Raw genomic sequence first — 16,361 nt, 5'->3', positions numbered from 1 at the left:
AGAACACACACCCCCCCCCCCCAACTGCCGGAACACACACCCCCCCCCCCCAACTGCCGGAACACACACACCCCCCCCCCCCCAACTGCCAACACACACACCCCCCCCCCAACTGCCGGAACACACCCCCCCCCCCCAACTGCCGGAACACACACACCCCCCCCCCCAAACTGCCGAACACACCACCCCCCCCCCAACTGCCAGAACACCCCCCCCCCCCCCAACTGCCGGAACACACACCCCCCCCCCCAACTGCCGGAACACACCACCCCCCCCCCCAACTGCCGGAACACACACACCCCCCCCCCCCAACTGCCGGAACACACCCCCCCCCCCCCAACTGCCGGAACACACAACACCCCCCCCCCAACTGCCGGCACACACCCCCCCCCCCCAACTGCCAGAACACCCCCCCCCCCCCCTGCCGGAACACACACCCCCCCCCAACTGCCGGAACACACACACACACCCCCCCCAACTGCCGGAACACACACCCCCCCCAACTGCCGGAACACACACACCCCCCCCCCCCAACTGCCGGAACACACACACCCCCCCCCCCCCCAACTGCCGGAACTACACACCCCCCCCCCCCCAACTGCGGAACACACACACCCCCCCCCCCAACTGCCGGAACACACACACCCCCCCCCCCCACTGCCGGAACACACACACCCCCCCCCCCCCCAACTGCCGGAACACCACACCCCCCCCCCCCCCCAACTGCCGGAACACACACACCCCCCCCCCCCCCCTGCCGGAACACACACACACCCCCCCCCCCCCCAACTGCCGGAACACACACACCACCCCCCCCCCCCCCCCCCCCCAACTGCCAGGTCTGTCTCTCTCTCTCCTCCTTATCCTCCAAAAACGCCGGGTCTCACCACTTCCGCAGCTGGAGAAACTGACGCGTATCGCGTCAGTCAGCTGCTAGCCCCTCCGGGAACAGAGAATAGCGGCCTTAAAGAAGGGCCCCGGCGCCGGAGTGATTAACACCGATTTTTTTTCGCAGGCAACCCGCGTTACGAAGGGCTACGGAGAATCCCGCCCCTGGTTAGAAGTGAACAGTGGTTTTAATTGTTTTACAACAGAGCCTGCCTGTAACGAGATGAACTCGAGATGAACTGGCAGGCAGGCTCACAGCACTGATCTTTTATACTTCCGGCTGGGGGAGGAGCCATGGGCGGCGGAGCCCAGTACAAATTCCTCATCTCCCCCTATGGGCAGGGCCGCGCCATTACACACAATCCGGTACAGAGTACAGGCTCAATACATGTGGTGCAATACAGTGTGAATTACTGAGGTTTATAATTCACCACACTGGGCAACAGATGTTATCGGCTGATGATGTCTATCTGGAGGCTGCAGACCGATGTGGAGACCCGCCAGAATGATGCCCATGCTGCGACCAGGGTGTGATTGAGCGGTGCTTCAGAAGGCTAAGAGGAGGCATGAGGAAAGGATAGCAGGCTGCGCTAAAACAAGTAGTAAAATATTCTTCAAACATATTAATGGTAAAAGATTAATGAAGGATAGAGTGGGGCCCATAAGGGACAAGCAGGGTAAACTACTCACTGAAGCGGAGAGTATGACAGTGGTCCTAAATGAATACTTATTTCTGTCTTTACTAAAATAGAAGATGGTAACAATGCCCAGTTGAAAATGCGGGTGTTGAGCAACTGAGCAGCACAGTGATCGATAAAGTAAAGGTGGTAAAAAGGTTGGCACACTCCAGGTGGAGGAGTCACCAGGCCCAGATGGGAAGCATCCAAGATTGCTGACAGAGGTAAGGGAGCATATTGCGGAGCCGTTGGCAGACATTTTCCAGGCCTATCTGAACACAGGATTAGCCACGGGGGCTGGGGGATTACAAATGTGATGACGTTGTTTAAGAAAGGAGTAAAGGATTACCCAGGAAACCAGAAATCTATCAGCTTGGCATCAATTGTGGGAAAACTGATGGAGGCCATAAATATACATTTAGAAAAAAATAAGTTAATAGGAGACAGTCAACAAGGCTTTGTCAAGGGCAGGTAATGTCTGAGAAGTTGAATTGATCCCTTTGACAAAGTGACACAGGTAGTGGATGAGGGTGGTGCTGTGGATGTTGTATATTTGGACTTTCAGAAAGCATTTGATACAGTGCCACATGGCAGGTTAGTTAGCAAATTAAAAATGCTTGGGATTGGTGGGTCCTTGGCAGCATGGATTAGAAGTTGGCAAAGAGATAGGAAACAGAGGGAAGGTATAGATGGGCATTTCTCAGACTGGAGACGAGTTGAAAGTGGGGCTCCCCAAGGCTCAGTGTTGGGAACCTTGCTTTTTCTGATTTCTATAATTGATTTTGAAGTTAGTGTTGAGGGCAAAATCTCTAAACTTGCAAATGTCACTAAGCTCGGGAGAATAGGTAATTGTGAGGATGACGCTGAGCGACTTCAGAGGGACATTGACAAGTTGGCCAAATGGGCAGATACCTGGCAGATTAACTTCAATGCAGCGAAATGTGAGGTAATGCATTTTAGTAGAAGAAACCTGGGGAGACAGTATCGGCTCAATGGTACAACAGGGGCAGAGGGACCTCGGGGTCCAAGTGCATCATTCTCTGAAGGTGGCCAGGCAAGTTGAACAGTTGTTAAGAAGGCTAATGGCATCCTGGGGTTTAGAAATAGAAGCATAGAGAATAAAAACAAAGAAGTGATGTTGCACCTCTACAAATCATTGGTCAGACCACATTTGGAGTATTGTGTTCAGTTCTGGGCACCTTATTTAAGGAAGGATGTTTAAATCCTGGAGAGAGTGCAGAGGAGATTTACTAGAATGATACCAGGAATGGGGAATTTTAGACACAGGGAAAGATTGGAGAAATTGGGCTTGTTCTACTTGGAGCAGAGAAGATCTAAGAGGCGACCTTATTGAGGTGTTCACAATTCTGAATAATTTTGACAGGGTAAAGGAGAATATTCAGTTTCCACTGGTTGGTAAGACAGTGACTGGGGGGGGGGGGGGGGGGTCACAATTTCAAGATGGTCAGCAAGAGAGCTCGGAGTGAGATGAGGAGAAACGTCTTTACTCAGAGAGTTGTTGGGGATGGAATGTGCTGCCTGGGAGAGTTGTTGGGGTTTGGAATGTGCTGCCTGGGAGAGTTGTTGGGGATGGAATGCGCTGCCTGGGAGAGTTGTTGGGGTTTGGAATGTGCTGTCTGGGAGAGTTGTTGGGGATGGAATGTGCTGCCTGGGAGAGTTGTTGGGGTTTGGAATGTGCTGCCTGGGAGAGTTGTTGGGGATGGAATGCGCTGCCTGGGAGAGTTGTTGGGGATGGAATGTGCTGCCTGGGAGAGTTGTTGGGGTTTGGAATGTGCTGCCTGGGAGAGTTGTTGGGGTTGGAATGCGCTGCCTGGGAGAGTTGTTGGGGATGGAATGTGCTGCCTGGGAGAGTTGTTGGGGTTTGGAATGTGCTGCCTGGGAGAGTTGTTGGGGATTGGAATGTGCTGCCTGGGAGAGTTGTTGGGGATTGGAATGTGCTGCCTGGGAGAGTTGTTGGGGTTTGGAATGTGCTGCCTGGGAGAGTTGTTGGGGATGGAATGTGCTGCCTGGGAGAGTTGTTGGGGTTTGGAATGTGCTGCCTGGGGAGTTGTTGGGGTTTGGAAGTGCCTGCTGGGAGAGGTGTTGGGGTTTGGAATGCGCTGCCTGGGAGAGTTGTTGGGGATGGAATGTGCTGCCTGGGAGAGTTGTTGGGGATTGGAATGTGCTGACTGGAGAGTTGTTGGGGTATGGAATGTGCTGCCTGGGAGAGTTGTTGGGGATTTGGAATGTGCTGTCTGGGAGAGTTGTTGGGGTATGGAATGTGCTGCCTGGGAGAGTTGTTGGGGATGGAATGTGCTGTCTGGGAGAGTTGTTGGGGTGGAATGTGCTGCCTGGGGAGAGTTGTTGGGGATGGAATGTGCTGCCTGGGAGAGTTGTTGGGGATGGAAGGTGCTGCCTGGGAGAGTTGTTGGGGATGGAATGTGCTGTCCGGGAGAGTTGTTGGGGATGGAATGTGCTGCCTGGGGAGAGTTGTTGGGGATGGAATGTGCTGCTGGGAGAGTTGTTGGGGTTTGGAATGCGCTGCCTGGGAGAGTTGTTGGGGATGGAATGCGCTGCCTGGGAGAGTTGTTGGGGTTTGGAATGTGCTGCCTGGGAGAGTTGTTGGGGTTTGGAATGCGCTGCCTGGGAGAGTTGTGGTTTGGAATGTGCTGTGGGAGAGTTGTTGGGGATGGAATGCGCTGCCTGGGAGAGTTGTTGGGGTTGGAATGTGCTGCCTGGGAGAGTTGTTGGGGTTTGGAATGTGCTGCCTGGGAGAGTTGTTGGGGTTTGGAATGTGCTGCCTGGGAGAGTTGTTGGGGTTTGGAATGTGCTGCCTGGGAGAGTTGTTGGGGATGGAATGTGCTGCCTGGGAGAGTTGTTGGGGATGGAATGTGCTGCCTGGGAGAGTTGTTGGGGATGGAATGCGCTGCCTGGGAGAGTTGTTGGGGATGGAATGTGCTGCCTGGGAGAGTTGTTGGGGTTTGGAATGTGCTGCCTGGGAGAGTTGTTGGGGATGGAATGTGCTGCCTGGGAGAGTTGTTGGGGATGGAATGTGCTGTCTGGGAGAGTTGTTGGGGATGGAATGTGCTGCCTGGGAGAGTTGTTGGGGATGGAATGTGCTGCCTGGAGAGTTGTTGGGGTTTGGAATGTGCTGCCTGGGAGAGTTGTTGGGGTTTGGAATGCGCTGCCTGGGAGAGTTGTTGGGGTTTGGAATGTGCTGCCTGGGAGAGTTGTTGGGGTTGGAATGTGCTGTCTGGGAGAGTTGTTGAGGATGGAATGCTGCTGCCTGGGAGAGTTGTTGGGGTTTGGAATGTGCTGCCTGGGAGAGTTGTTGGGGTTTGGAATGTGCTGCCTGGGAGAGTTGTTGGGGTTGGAATGTGCTGCCTGGGAGAGTTGTTGGGGATGGAATGTGCTGCCTGGAGAGTTGTTGGGGATTGAATGTGCTGCCTGGGAGAGTTGTTGGGGATGGAATGTGCTGCCTGGGAGAGTTGTTGGGGATGGAATGTGCTGCCTGGGAGAGTTGTTGGGGTTTGGAATGTGCTGCCTGGGAGAGTTGTTGGGGATGGAATGTGCTGCCTGGGAGAGTTGTTGGGGATGGAATGTGCTGCTCTGGGAGAGTTTGTGGGGATGGAATGTGCTGCCTGGGAGAGTTGTTGGGGATGGAATGTGCTGCCTGGGAGAGTTGTTGGGGATGGAATGTGCTGCCTGGGAGAGTTGTTGGGGATGGAATGTGCTGCCTGGGAGAGTTGTTGGGGATGGAATGTGCTGTCTGGGAGAGTTGTTGGGGATGGAATGTGCTGCCTGGGAGAGTTGTTGGGGATGGAAGTGCTGCCTGGGAGAGTTGTTGGGATGGAATGTGCTGCCTGGGAGAGTTGTTGGGGTTTGGAATGTGCTGCCTGGGAGAGTTGTTGGGGATGGGATGTGCTGCCTGGGAGAGTTGTTGGGGTTTGGAATGTGCTGCCTGGGAGAGTTGTTGGGGTTTGGAATGTGCTACCTGGGAGAGTTGTTGGGGATGGAATGTGCTGCCTGGGAGAGTTGTTGGGGATGGAATGCGCTGCCTGGGAGAGTTGTTGAGGTTTGGAATGCGCTGCCTGGGAGAGTTGTTGGGGTTTGGAATGTGCTACCTGGGAGAGTTGTTGGGATTTGGAATGTGCTGCCTGGAGAGTTGTTGGGGTTTGGAATGTGCTGCCTGGGAGAGTTGTTGGGATTTGGAATGTGCTGCCTGGGAGAGTTGTTGGGGTTTGGAATGTGCTGCCTGGGGGAGGTTGTTGGGGATGGAATGTGCTGCCTGGGAGAGTTGTTGGGGATGGAATGTGCTGCTTGGGAGAGTTGTTGGGGTTTGGAATGTGCTGCCTGGGAGAGTTGTTGGGGATGGAATGTGCTGCCTGGGAGAGTTGTTGGGGATGGAATGTGCTGTCTGGGAGAGTTGTTGGGGATGGAATGAGCTGCCTGGGAGAGTTGTTGGGGTTTGGAATGTGCTGCCTGGGAGAGTTGTTGGGGTTTGGAATGTGCTGCCTGGGAGAGTTGTTGGGGATGGAATGCGCTGCCTGGGAGAGTTGTTGGGGTATGGAATGTGCTGCCTGGGAGAGTTGTTGGGGTTGGAATGTGCTGCCTGGGAGAGTTGTTGGGGTTGGAATGTGCTGCCTGGGAGAGTTGTTGGGGATGGAATGTGCTGCCTGGGAGAGTTGTTGGGGATGGAATGTGCTGCCTGGGAGAGTTGTTGGGGTTGGAATGTTGCTGCCTGGGAGAGTTGTTGGGGGATGGAATGTGCTGCCTGGGAGAGTTGTTGGGGATGGAATGTGCTGCCTGGGAGAGTTGTTGGGGTTTGGAATGTGCTGCCTGGGAGAGTTGTTGGGGTTGGAATGTGCTGCCTGGGAGAGTTGTTGGGGATTGGAATGTGCTGCCTGGGAGAGTTGTTGGGGGTGGAATGTGCTGCCTGGGAGAGTTGTTGGGATGGAATGTGCTGCCTGGGAGAGTTGTTGGGGTTGGGATGTTGCTGCCTGGGAGAGTTGTTGGGGTTTGGAATGTGCTGCATGGGAGAGTTGTTGGGGTTTGGAATGTGCTGCCTGGGAGAGTTGTTGGGGTTTGGAATGTGCTGCCTGGGAGAGTTGTTGGGGATGGAATGTGCTGCCTGGGAGAGTTGTTGGGGATTGGAATGTGCTGCCTGGGAGAGTTGTTGGGGATGGAATGTGCTGCCTGGGAGAGTTGTTGGGGATGGAATGTGCTGCCTGGGAGAGTTGTTGGGTTGGAAGGTGCTGCCTGGGAGAGTTGTTGGGATGGAATGCGCTGCCTGGGAGAGTTGTTGGGGTTTGGAATGTGCTGCCTGGGAGAGTTGTTGGGGTTGGAAAGGGCTGCCGGGGAGAGAGTTGTTGGGGTTTGGAATGTGCTGCCTGGGAGAGGTTGTGGGGTTTGGAATGTGCTGCCTGGGAGAGTTGTTGGGGATTGGAATGTGCTGCCTGGGAGAGTTGTTGGGGTTTGGAATGTGCTGCCTGGGAGAGTTGTTGGGGTTGGAATGTGCTGCCTGGGAGAGTTGTTGGGGTTTGGAATGTGCTGCCTGGGGGGGTTGTTGGGGTTTGGAATGTGCTGCCTGGGAGAGTTGTGGGGTTTGGAATGTGCTGCCTGGGAGAGTTGTTGGGGATGGAATGTGCTGCCTGGGAGAGTTGTTGGGGATTGGAATGTGCTGCCTGGGAGAGTTGTTGGGGTTTGGAATGTGCTGCCTGGGAGAGTTGTTGGGGATTGGAATGTGCTGCCTGGGAGAGTTGTTGGGATTTGGAATGTGCTGCCTGGGAGAGTTGTTGGGGTTGGAATGTGCTGCCTGGAGAGTTGTTGGGGATTTGGAATGTGCTGCCTGGGAGAGTTTGTTGGGGGTTTGGAATGTGCTGCCTGGGAGAGTTGTTGGGGATGGGAATGTGCTGCCTGGGAGAGTTGTTGGGTTTGGAATGTGCTGCCTGGGAGAGTTGTTGGGGTTGGAATGTGCTGCCTGGGGAGAGTTGTTGGGGATGGAATGTGCTGCCTGGGAGAGTTGTTGGGGTTTGGAATGTGCTGCCTGGGAGTGTTGTTGGGGTTTGGAATGTGCTGCCTGGGAGAGTTGTTGGGGTTTGGAATGTGCTGCCTGGGAGAGTTGTTGGGGTTTGGAATACGCTGCCTGGGAGAGTTGTTGGGGATGGAATGCGCTGCCTGGGAGAGTTGTTGGGGATGGAATGTGCTGCCTGGGAGAGTTGTTGGGATTTGGAATGTTCTGCTTGGGAGAGTTGTTGGGGTTTGGAATGTGCTGCCTGGGAGAGTTGTTGGGGATGGAATGTGCTGCCTGGGAGAGTTGTTGGGTTTGGAATGCGCTGTCTGGGAGAGTTGTTGGGGATGGAATGCGCTGCCTGGGAGAGTTGTTGGTGTTTGGAATGCGCTGCCTGGGAGAGTTGTTGGGGATGGAATGCGCTGCCTGGGAGAGTTGTTGGGGATGGAATGTGCTGCCTGGGAGAGTTGTTGGGGTTTGGAATGTGCTGCCTGGGAGAGTTGTTGGGGTTTGGAATGTGCTGCCTTGGAGAGTTGTTGGGGATTGGAATGTGCTGCCTGGGAGAGTTGTTGGGGATGGAATGTGCTGCCTGGGAGAGTTGTTGGGGTTTGGAATGTGCTGTCTGGGAGAGTTGTTGGGGATGGAATGCGCTGCCTGGGAGAGTTGTTGGGGTTTGGAATGTGCTGCTTGGGAGAGTTGTTGGGGTTTGGAATGCGCTGCTTGGGAGAGTTGTTGGGGATGGAATGCGCTGCCTGGGATAGTTGTTGGGGTTTGGAATGTGCTGCCTGGGAGAGTTGTTGAGGTTTGGAATGTGCTGCTTGGGAGAGTTGTTGGGGTTGGAATGTGCTGCTTGGGAGAGTTGTTGGGGTTTGGAATGCGCTGCTTGGGAGAGTTGTTGGGGTTTGGAATGTGCTGCCTGGGAGAGTTGTTGGGGTTTGGAATGTGCTGCCTGGGAGAGTTGTTGGGGTTTGGAATGCGCTGCCTGGGAGAGTTGTTGGGGTTTGGAATGTGCTGCCTGGGAGAGTTGTTGGGGATTGGAATGTGCTGCCTGGGAGAGTTGTTGGGGTTTGGAATGTGCTGCCTGGGAGAGTTGTTGGGGTTTGGAATGTGCTGCTGGGAGAGTTGTTGGGGTTTGGAATGTGCTGCCTGGGAGAGTTGTTGGGGTTTGGAATGTGCTGCCTGGGAGAGTTGTTGGGGTTTGGAATGTGCTGCCTGGGAGAGTTGTTGGGGTTTGGAATGCTCTGCCTGGGAGAGTTGTTGGGGTTTGGAATGTGCTGCCTGGTAGAGTTGTTGGGGTTTGGAATGTGCTGCCTGGGAGAGTTGTTGGGGTTTGGAATGTGCTGCCTGGGAGAGTTGTTGGGGTTTGGAATGTGCTGCCTGGGAGAGTTGTTGGGGTTTGGGATGTGGTGCCTGGGAGAGAGGTTGGGGTTTGGAATGTGCTGCCTGGGAAAGTTGTTGGCGTTTGGAGATGACACTAAGATGAGTGGTAAAGCGAAAAGTGCAGATGATACTGGAAGTCTGCAGAGGGATTTGAATAGGTTAAGTGAATGGGCTAGGGTCTGGCAGATGGAATACAATGTTGACAAATGTGAGGTTATCCATTTTGGTAGGAATAACAGCAAACGGGATTATTATTTAAACGATAAAATATTAAAGCATGCCGCTGTGCAGAGAGACTTGGGTGTGCTAGTGCATGAGTCACAGAAGGTTGGTTTACAGGTGCAACAGGTGATTAAGAAGGCAAATGGAATTTTGTCCTTCATTGCTAGAGGGATGGAGTTTAAGACTAGGGAGGTTATGTTGCAATTGTATAAGGTGTTAGTGAGGCCACACCTGGAGTATTGTGTTCAGTTTTGGTCTCCTTATTTGAGAAAGGACGTACTGGCACTGGAGGGTGTGCAGAGGAGATTCACTAGGTTAATCCAGTGCTGAAGGGGTAGGATTATGAGGAGAGGTTGAGTAGACTGGGACTGTAGTCGTTGGAATTTAGAAGGATGAGGGGGGGATCTTATAGAAACATTTAAAATTATGAAGGGAATAGATAGGATAGATGCGGGCAGGTTGTTTCCACTGGCGGGTGACAGCAGAACTAGGGGGCATAGCCTCAAAATAAGGGGAAGTAGATTTAGGACTGAGTTTAGGAGGAACTTCTTCACCCAAAGGGTTGTGAATCTATGGAATTCCTTGCCCAGTGAAGCAGTTGAGGCTCCTTCATTAAATGTTTTTAAGGTAAAGATAGATAGTTTTTTGAAGAATAAAGGGATTAAGGGTTATGGTGTTCGGGCCGGAAAGTGGAACTGAGTCCACAAAAGATCAGCCATGATCTCATTGAATGGCGGAGCAGGCTCGAGGGGCCAAATGGCCTACTCCTGCTCCTAGTTCTTATGTTATGAATGCGCTGCCTTGGAGTGCGGTGGAGGTGGATTCCATAGTAGGTTTCAAAAGAGAGCTGGATATATATTTGAAAGTGATTCATTCAGAGGGTTATCGAGGTAGGGCTGGGAATGTGACTAGCTGGGAATGGGACTAACTGGGAATGGGACTAGCTGGGAATGGGACTAGCTGGGAATAGGACTAGCTGGGAATGGGACTAGCTGGGAATGGGAATAGCTGGGAATGGGAATAGCTGGGAATGGGACTAGCTGGGAATGGGACTAGCTGGGAATGGGACTAGCTGGGGAATGGGACTAGCTGGGAATGGGACTAGCTGGGAATGGGACTAGCTGGGAATGGGACTAGCTGGGGAATGGGACTAGCTGGGAATGGGACTAGCTGGGAATGGGACTAGCTGGGGAATGGGACTTGCTGGGAATGGGACTAACTGGGAATGGGACTAGCTGGGAATGGGACTAACTGGGGAATGGGACTAGCTGGGAATGGGACTAGCTGGGGAATGGGGACTAGCTGGGAATGGGACTAGCTGGGAATGGGACTAACTGGGGAATGGGACTAGCTGGGAATGGGACTAACTGGGGAATGGGACTAGCTGGGAATGGGACTAACTGGGGAATGGGACTAGCTGGGAATGGGACTAGCTGGGAATGGGACTACTGGGGAATGGACTAGCTGGGAATGGGACTAGCTGGGAAACGGGACTAGCTGGGAATGGGACTAACTGGGAATGGGACTAGCTGGGAATGGGACTAGCTGGGAATGGGACTAGCTGGGAATGGGACTAGCTGGGAATGGGACTAGCTGGGGAATGGGACTAGCTGGGGAATGGGACTAGCTGGGAATGGGACTAGCTGGGAATGGGACTAGCTGGGGAATGGGACTAGCTGGGAATGGGACTAGCTGGGAATGGGACTAGCTGGGAATGGGACTAGCTGGGAATCGGACTAACTGGGGAGGGGACTAGCTGGGAATGGGACTAGCTGGGAATGGGACTAACTGGGGAATGGGACTAGCTGGGAATGGGACTAACTGGGGAATGGGACTAGCTGGGAATGGGACTAACTGGGGAATGGGACTAGCTGGGAATGGGACTAGCTGGGAATGGGACTAACTGGGGAATGGGACTAGCTGGGAATGGGACTAGCTGGGAAACGGGACTAGCTGGGAATGGGACTAACTGGGGAATGGGACTAGCTGGGAATGGGACTAGCTGGGAATGGGACTAGCTGGGAATGGGACTAGCTGGGGAATGGGACTAGCTGGGAATGGGACTAGCTGGGAATGGGACTAGCTGGGGAATGGGACTAGCTGGGAATGGGACTAGCTGGGAATGGGACTAGCTGGGAATGGGACTAGCTGGGAATGTGACTAGCTGGGAATGGGACTAGCTGGGAATCGGACTAGCTGGGAATGGGACTAACTGGGAATGGGACTAGCTGGGAATGGGACTAGCTGGGGAATGGGACTAGCTGGGAATGGGACTAACTGGGAATGGGACTAGCTGGGAATCGGACTAACTGGGAATGGGACTAGCTGGGAATCGGACTAGCTGGGAATGGGACTAGCTGAGTGGCTCTTTTGGGAGCCGGTGCAGACACGATGGGCTGAATGGCCTCCTGTGCTGTAAATAACAAATAATACAAAAATACCTGCCACTCCTCGGGCGAGATTCTCCGCAAATGCGGAGAGTCGTAAAGGCTGCCTTGAAACTGGCCGTGTTTCACGGCAACCTTCACGCCCGTTCCCGGGACCCGGTTCTCCCCCCCCCCCCCAATCGGGGCTAGGAGCGGGACCCCGGGAATCACGGCGTCGCTGCCTTAACGACCGTCGTTAAGGCCGCTCGCCAAGATGACGCGCGGCCAGCGTCTGTATGACGTCAGCCGCGCATGCGCAGGTTGGTGCCGGCTCCAACCCACACATGCGCGGGTGACGTCATCACGCCATTGTCATAACCCACGTATGCGCGGTTCCGCATTTCTCCACCGCCGCCCAACAAGATGTGGCGGCTTGATCTTGTCGGGCGGCGGAGTGGAAATAGTGCGTCCCTTTTGGACGCCGGCTCGACGATCGGTGGGCACCGATCGCGGGCATGTCCCCTCCCGAGCACAACGGTGGTGCTCCCGCCCCTAACGGGCATCCAGCGCCCGTTTTTATGACGGCAGCGAGCAGGTGTGTTTGCTGCCGTGAAAAAACGGGCGTAAAGGCCCGGCCGCTCAGCCCATCGGCCGCGAAGAATCGCCTGCTCGCCGTAAAAAAAACGGCGAGCGGCGATTCATGACGTGGGTTGGGTGAGGGGGGGGTGGAGAATAGCCGGAGGGAGAAAAAAGTGTCGGGAGGCCCGCCCGCTATTCTCCCAACCGGCGTGGGCAGCGGAGAATCGCGCCCGTTGTCCTCCTGATTAATCTATGTGACCAGTCCACTTTGACCAGTTCCATTCCCATATCTTCGTCATTCCCCTTCTTTATGTTTAACACCTGCTATTTCAGTCCCAATTTCCTGACACTCAAGCAGAATGCTAAATTCTATCAAACTGTGATCCCTACTTCTTTGGAGATCCTTAACCTTCAGATCATTCATTAAACCTCCTCATTACACATTGCTAGATCCAAATAGTTGGGTCCCTAGTTGACTCTACAACATATTGTTCCCCAAATTCACCCTGACTGCACGCTATGAATTCAGTCATTTGTCTGCGATTTCCAATTTGATTAGTCCTAGCTATATGGAAGGTAAAGTTCCCCATTATTAATGTAGTGCTCTTTTTACATGCATCTGTTATTTCTTGATTTTAACCCTTTCCTACAGTGTGGCTACTTTTCAGGGGCCTATTCAACACTCTAGGTTCCTCCCTAGAGTGGGAGATAGGAGGGAGATAGAGAACCTAGTGGAGTGGTGCAGCAACAACAATCTCGTCCTCAGTGCCAGCAAAACTAAAGAGCTGGTCATTGACTTCAGCAAGCAAAATACTGTACACACCCCTGTCAGCATCAATAGGACCGAGTGGAGATGGTTAGCAGTTTCAAATTCCTAGGGGTACACATCTCCAAAAATCTGTCCTGGTCCACCCACGTCAACACTACAACCAAGAAAGCACAACAGCGCCTATACTTCCTCAGGAAATTAAGGAAATTCGGCAAGTCCACATTAACTCTTACCAACTTTTACAGATGCACCATAGAAAGCATCCTATCGGGCTGCATCACAGCCTGGTATGGCAACTGCTCGGCCCAGGACCGCAAGGAACTTCAGAGTTGTGAATACTGCCCAGTCCAACACACAAACCTGCCTCCCATCCATTGACTCCATCTACACCTCCCGCTGCCTGGGGAAAATGGGCAGCATAATCAAAGACCCCTCCCACCCGGCTTACTCACTCTTCCAACTTCTTCCATCGGGCAGGAGATACAGACGTCTGAGAACACGCATGAACAGACTCAAAAACAACTTCTTCCCCACTGTCACCAGACTCTTAAACAACCCTCCTATGGACTGACCTCATTAACACTACACGCTGCTTCATCCGATGCCAATGCTTATGTAGTTACATTGTACATCTTGTGTTGCCCTATTATGTATTTTCTTTTCTTCCCTTTTCTTCCCATGTACTTAATGATCTGTTGAGCTCCTCGCAGAAAAATACTTTTCACTGTACCTCGGTACACGAGATACACGAGATAAACAAATCCAATCCAATCCAATCCCTTTCTATTACCTCTGTGCCACCTGTGGCTATTGGGATGGTACTGGTGTCACGTTATCATCACATCCTATGAATCAACTCCAGCACTTTCTCTGCTCCTGATGTCACGTTAACCGGTCTGTAATTGCCTGTTTTCTCCCTCATTGCTGGGTTACTTTTGCTGCCCTCCAATCTGCCGGAACTGTTCCAGAACGGAACAGGGTGGCACGGTGTAACAGTGGTTAGCACAGTTGTTTCACAGCTCCAGGGTCCCAGGTTCGATTCCCAGCTTAGGTCACTGTCTGTGGGGAGTCTACACGTTCTCCCCCTGTGTGCGTGGGTTTCCTCCGGGTGCTCCGGTTTCCTCCCACAGTCCAAAGATGTGCAGGTTAGGTGGATTGGCCATGCTAAATTGCCCTTAGTGTCCAAAGGTGTTGGGTGGGGTTGCTGGGGTACGGGAATGGAGTGGAGGTGTGAGATTATGTAGGATGCTCTTTCCGAGGTCTGGTGCAGACCCGATGGGCAGAATGGCCTCCTTCTGCACTGTAAATTCTATGTCTATTCTATGTCTAATTCTTTGTCTAGAATCTATAGAACTTTGGAAGATGAGAGCCAACCCATCCACTATTTCCATGGCCACCCCCTTTGGTGCCCTGGGATTTAGATTATCAGGACCTGGGGATTTATCAGTTTTCAGTCCCATTAATTTCTCCAGCACTGGAAAGGTATTTGTGTCTTCGTCCGTGAAGAAAGAATCAAAGTAATTGTTTAATTGCCCTGCCATTTCTTGTTTTCTTTCTGAATGCTCCCATTTCAGACTCCTACTTTGACTTCACTAATCTTTTTCTTATTACAAAAAGTCCACTTTTATCTTGCTTGAAAGTTGCCTGTCGTATTCTATATTTCCCTCTTAATCAATCTCTCGGTCCTCCCTTGCTGACTTTTCCAGCTATTCTATATGACTCCTCTTTGGATCTCATACTAATCGGAATTTCTTTGGTAAGGCATGGTTGGGTCGCTGTTCCTGTCCGGAATTCTCTGGCTGTTGGAATTCTCTTTTCCGGCTGGTGCGCACCCCCACCCGTGGGTTTTCCAGCGGCACGGAGCGGTTTCAATGGGAAATCCCATTGACAAGTGTCAGGATCCTTCCTGTTTATTCCCTTATTTCCCCTTCCTTTTGTTTTGCCGTTTTTATTTTGATCCATGGATGATTAATGGACATGTGTCTTTAATTCAAGCAGAAGAATCCGGAAGTTACAAGAGAGATCATTCTGCTCGTGTGTGCTGGCTTGAACAGGAGGCCACAGACTTCTCGGCCTCAGAGACAGAGAGATGGGGATGGGTCTCGGTTTGATTGATTGGCTAGTGGCCAATGAATTGGCCCAAAGGACTGTGCTCTGCCCAGCAACAGGTGGTGAATGGAACCTATCCCATTGGAATGCTTTTCAGAGTCCCAAAGTTTCAGCGCAGAGACAAGACTCTGTTAACTTTCTCCAGAAAGGCTGGTGTGAACCGACTATCTCTCTCGAAGGCTTGTGGATGCTTTATTTCTGAAACTACAAAGGCCTGAATATAAACCACGAACTGAAAGCAAAGTTTGAAGAGAAATCAGGTGCATTTCCAGAGAAGCTGTGAGTACTGAATTTCTAAATAATAGCAAACCTGAATGAATTAATCTCCAGAGATTATACAGGCTGAGAAATACGTGGCTCGGGATCAGAGAATTCATCCCATTTTGGTTTTGCGTCTGAAGTGAAATTGTAACTTTTGCAATCCATACATTCATTCATTAAATATTAGCTATTGTCCATTACCAATCTATCTCCCAGCATCACAGAATAGTACAGTGCAGAAGAAGCTGTTCACCCCATAGAGTCTGCACTCACCTGCCCAGCCTATCCCATTTGCCAGCAATGGGCCCATAGCCTTGAATGTTATGACGTGCCAAATGCTCATCCAGGTATATTTAAAGGATGTGAGGCAACCCACCTCTACCACCCTCCCAGGCAGTGCATTCCAGACCGTCACCACCCTCTGGGTAAAACGTGTTTCCTCAAACCCCATTAAACCTCCTGCCCCTCACCTTGAACTTGTGTCCCCTTGTAACTGGCCCTTGAACTAAGGGAACAGCTGCTCCCTATCCACCCTGTCCAGGCCCCTCATAATCTTGTCCACCTCGATCAGGTTGCCCCTCAGTCTTCTCTGCTCCAGCGCAAACAACCCAAGCCTATCCAACCTCTCTTCACAACATCCTGGTGAATCCCCTCTGCACCCCCTCCAGTGCAATCACATCCTTCCTGTAATGTGGCGACCAGAATTGTACACAGTACTCCAGCTGTGGCCTCACCAAAGTTCTACACAACTCCATCATGACCTCCCTGCTTTTGTAATCTATGCCCCGATTGATAAAAACGAGTGACCCATATGCCTTTTTCACCCCCCTATTAACCTGCCCTTCTGCCTTCAGAGATCTATGGACCAACACACCATGGTTCATTTGTTCCTCGGAACTTTCCAGTGTCAGGCCATTCATTGAATACTTCCTTGTCACATTACTCCTTCCAAAGTGTATCACCTCACACTTTTCAGGATTAAATTCCATCTGCCACTTTTCTGCCCAGTTGACCATCCCGTTGATATCTCCCTGTAACCCAAGACTCTCAACCTCACTGTTAGCCACCCGGCCAATCTTTGTGTCATCCACAAACTTACT

The 16,361-nt window shown here is 52.3% G+C and overlaps 1 protein-coding gene across 1 annotated transcript in view; it reads left to right on the top strand.

Moving 5' to 3' along the window:
* Window positions 1–1,288: 1,288 nt before the first annotated feature.
* chst1 (carbohydrate (keratan sulfate Gal-6) sulfotransferase 1) overlaps window positions 1,289–16,361 on the top strand; it is a 28,986-nt gene continuing 13,913 nt past the window's right edge. The window contains exons 1-2 of the mRNA XM_038808425.1: window positions 1,289–1,789; window positions 14,890–15,279. The gene's annotated coding sequence lies outside the window, so the exon portion shown is untranslated. The remainder of the gene's footprint in view (window positions 1,790–14,889; window positions 15,280–16,361) is intronic.

Source organism: Scyliorhinus canicula, chromosome 9 (genome assembly GCF_902713615.1).
Source record: "Scyliorhinus canicula chromosome 9, sScyCan1.1, whole genome shotgun sequence".
Lineage (NCBI taxonomy): Eukaryota > Metazoa > Chordata > Chondrichthyes > Carcharhiniformes > Scyliorhinidae > Scyliorhinus > Scyliorhinus canicula.
Note: the sequence above shows the minus strand (reverse complement) of the source record. Positions and strands in the feature narration are given on the sequence as shown.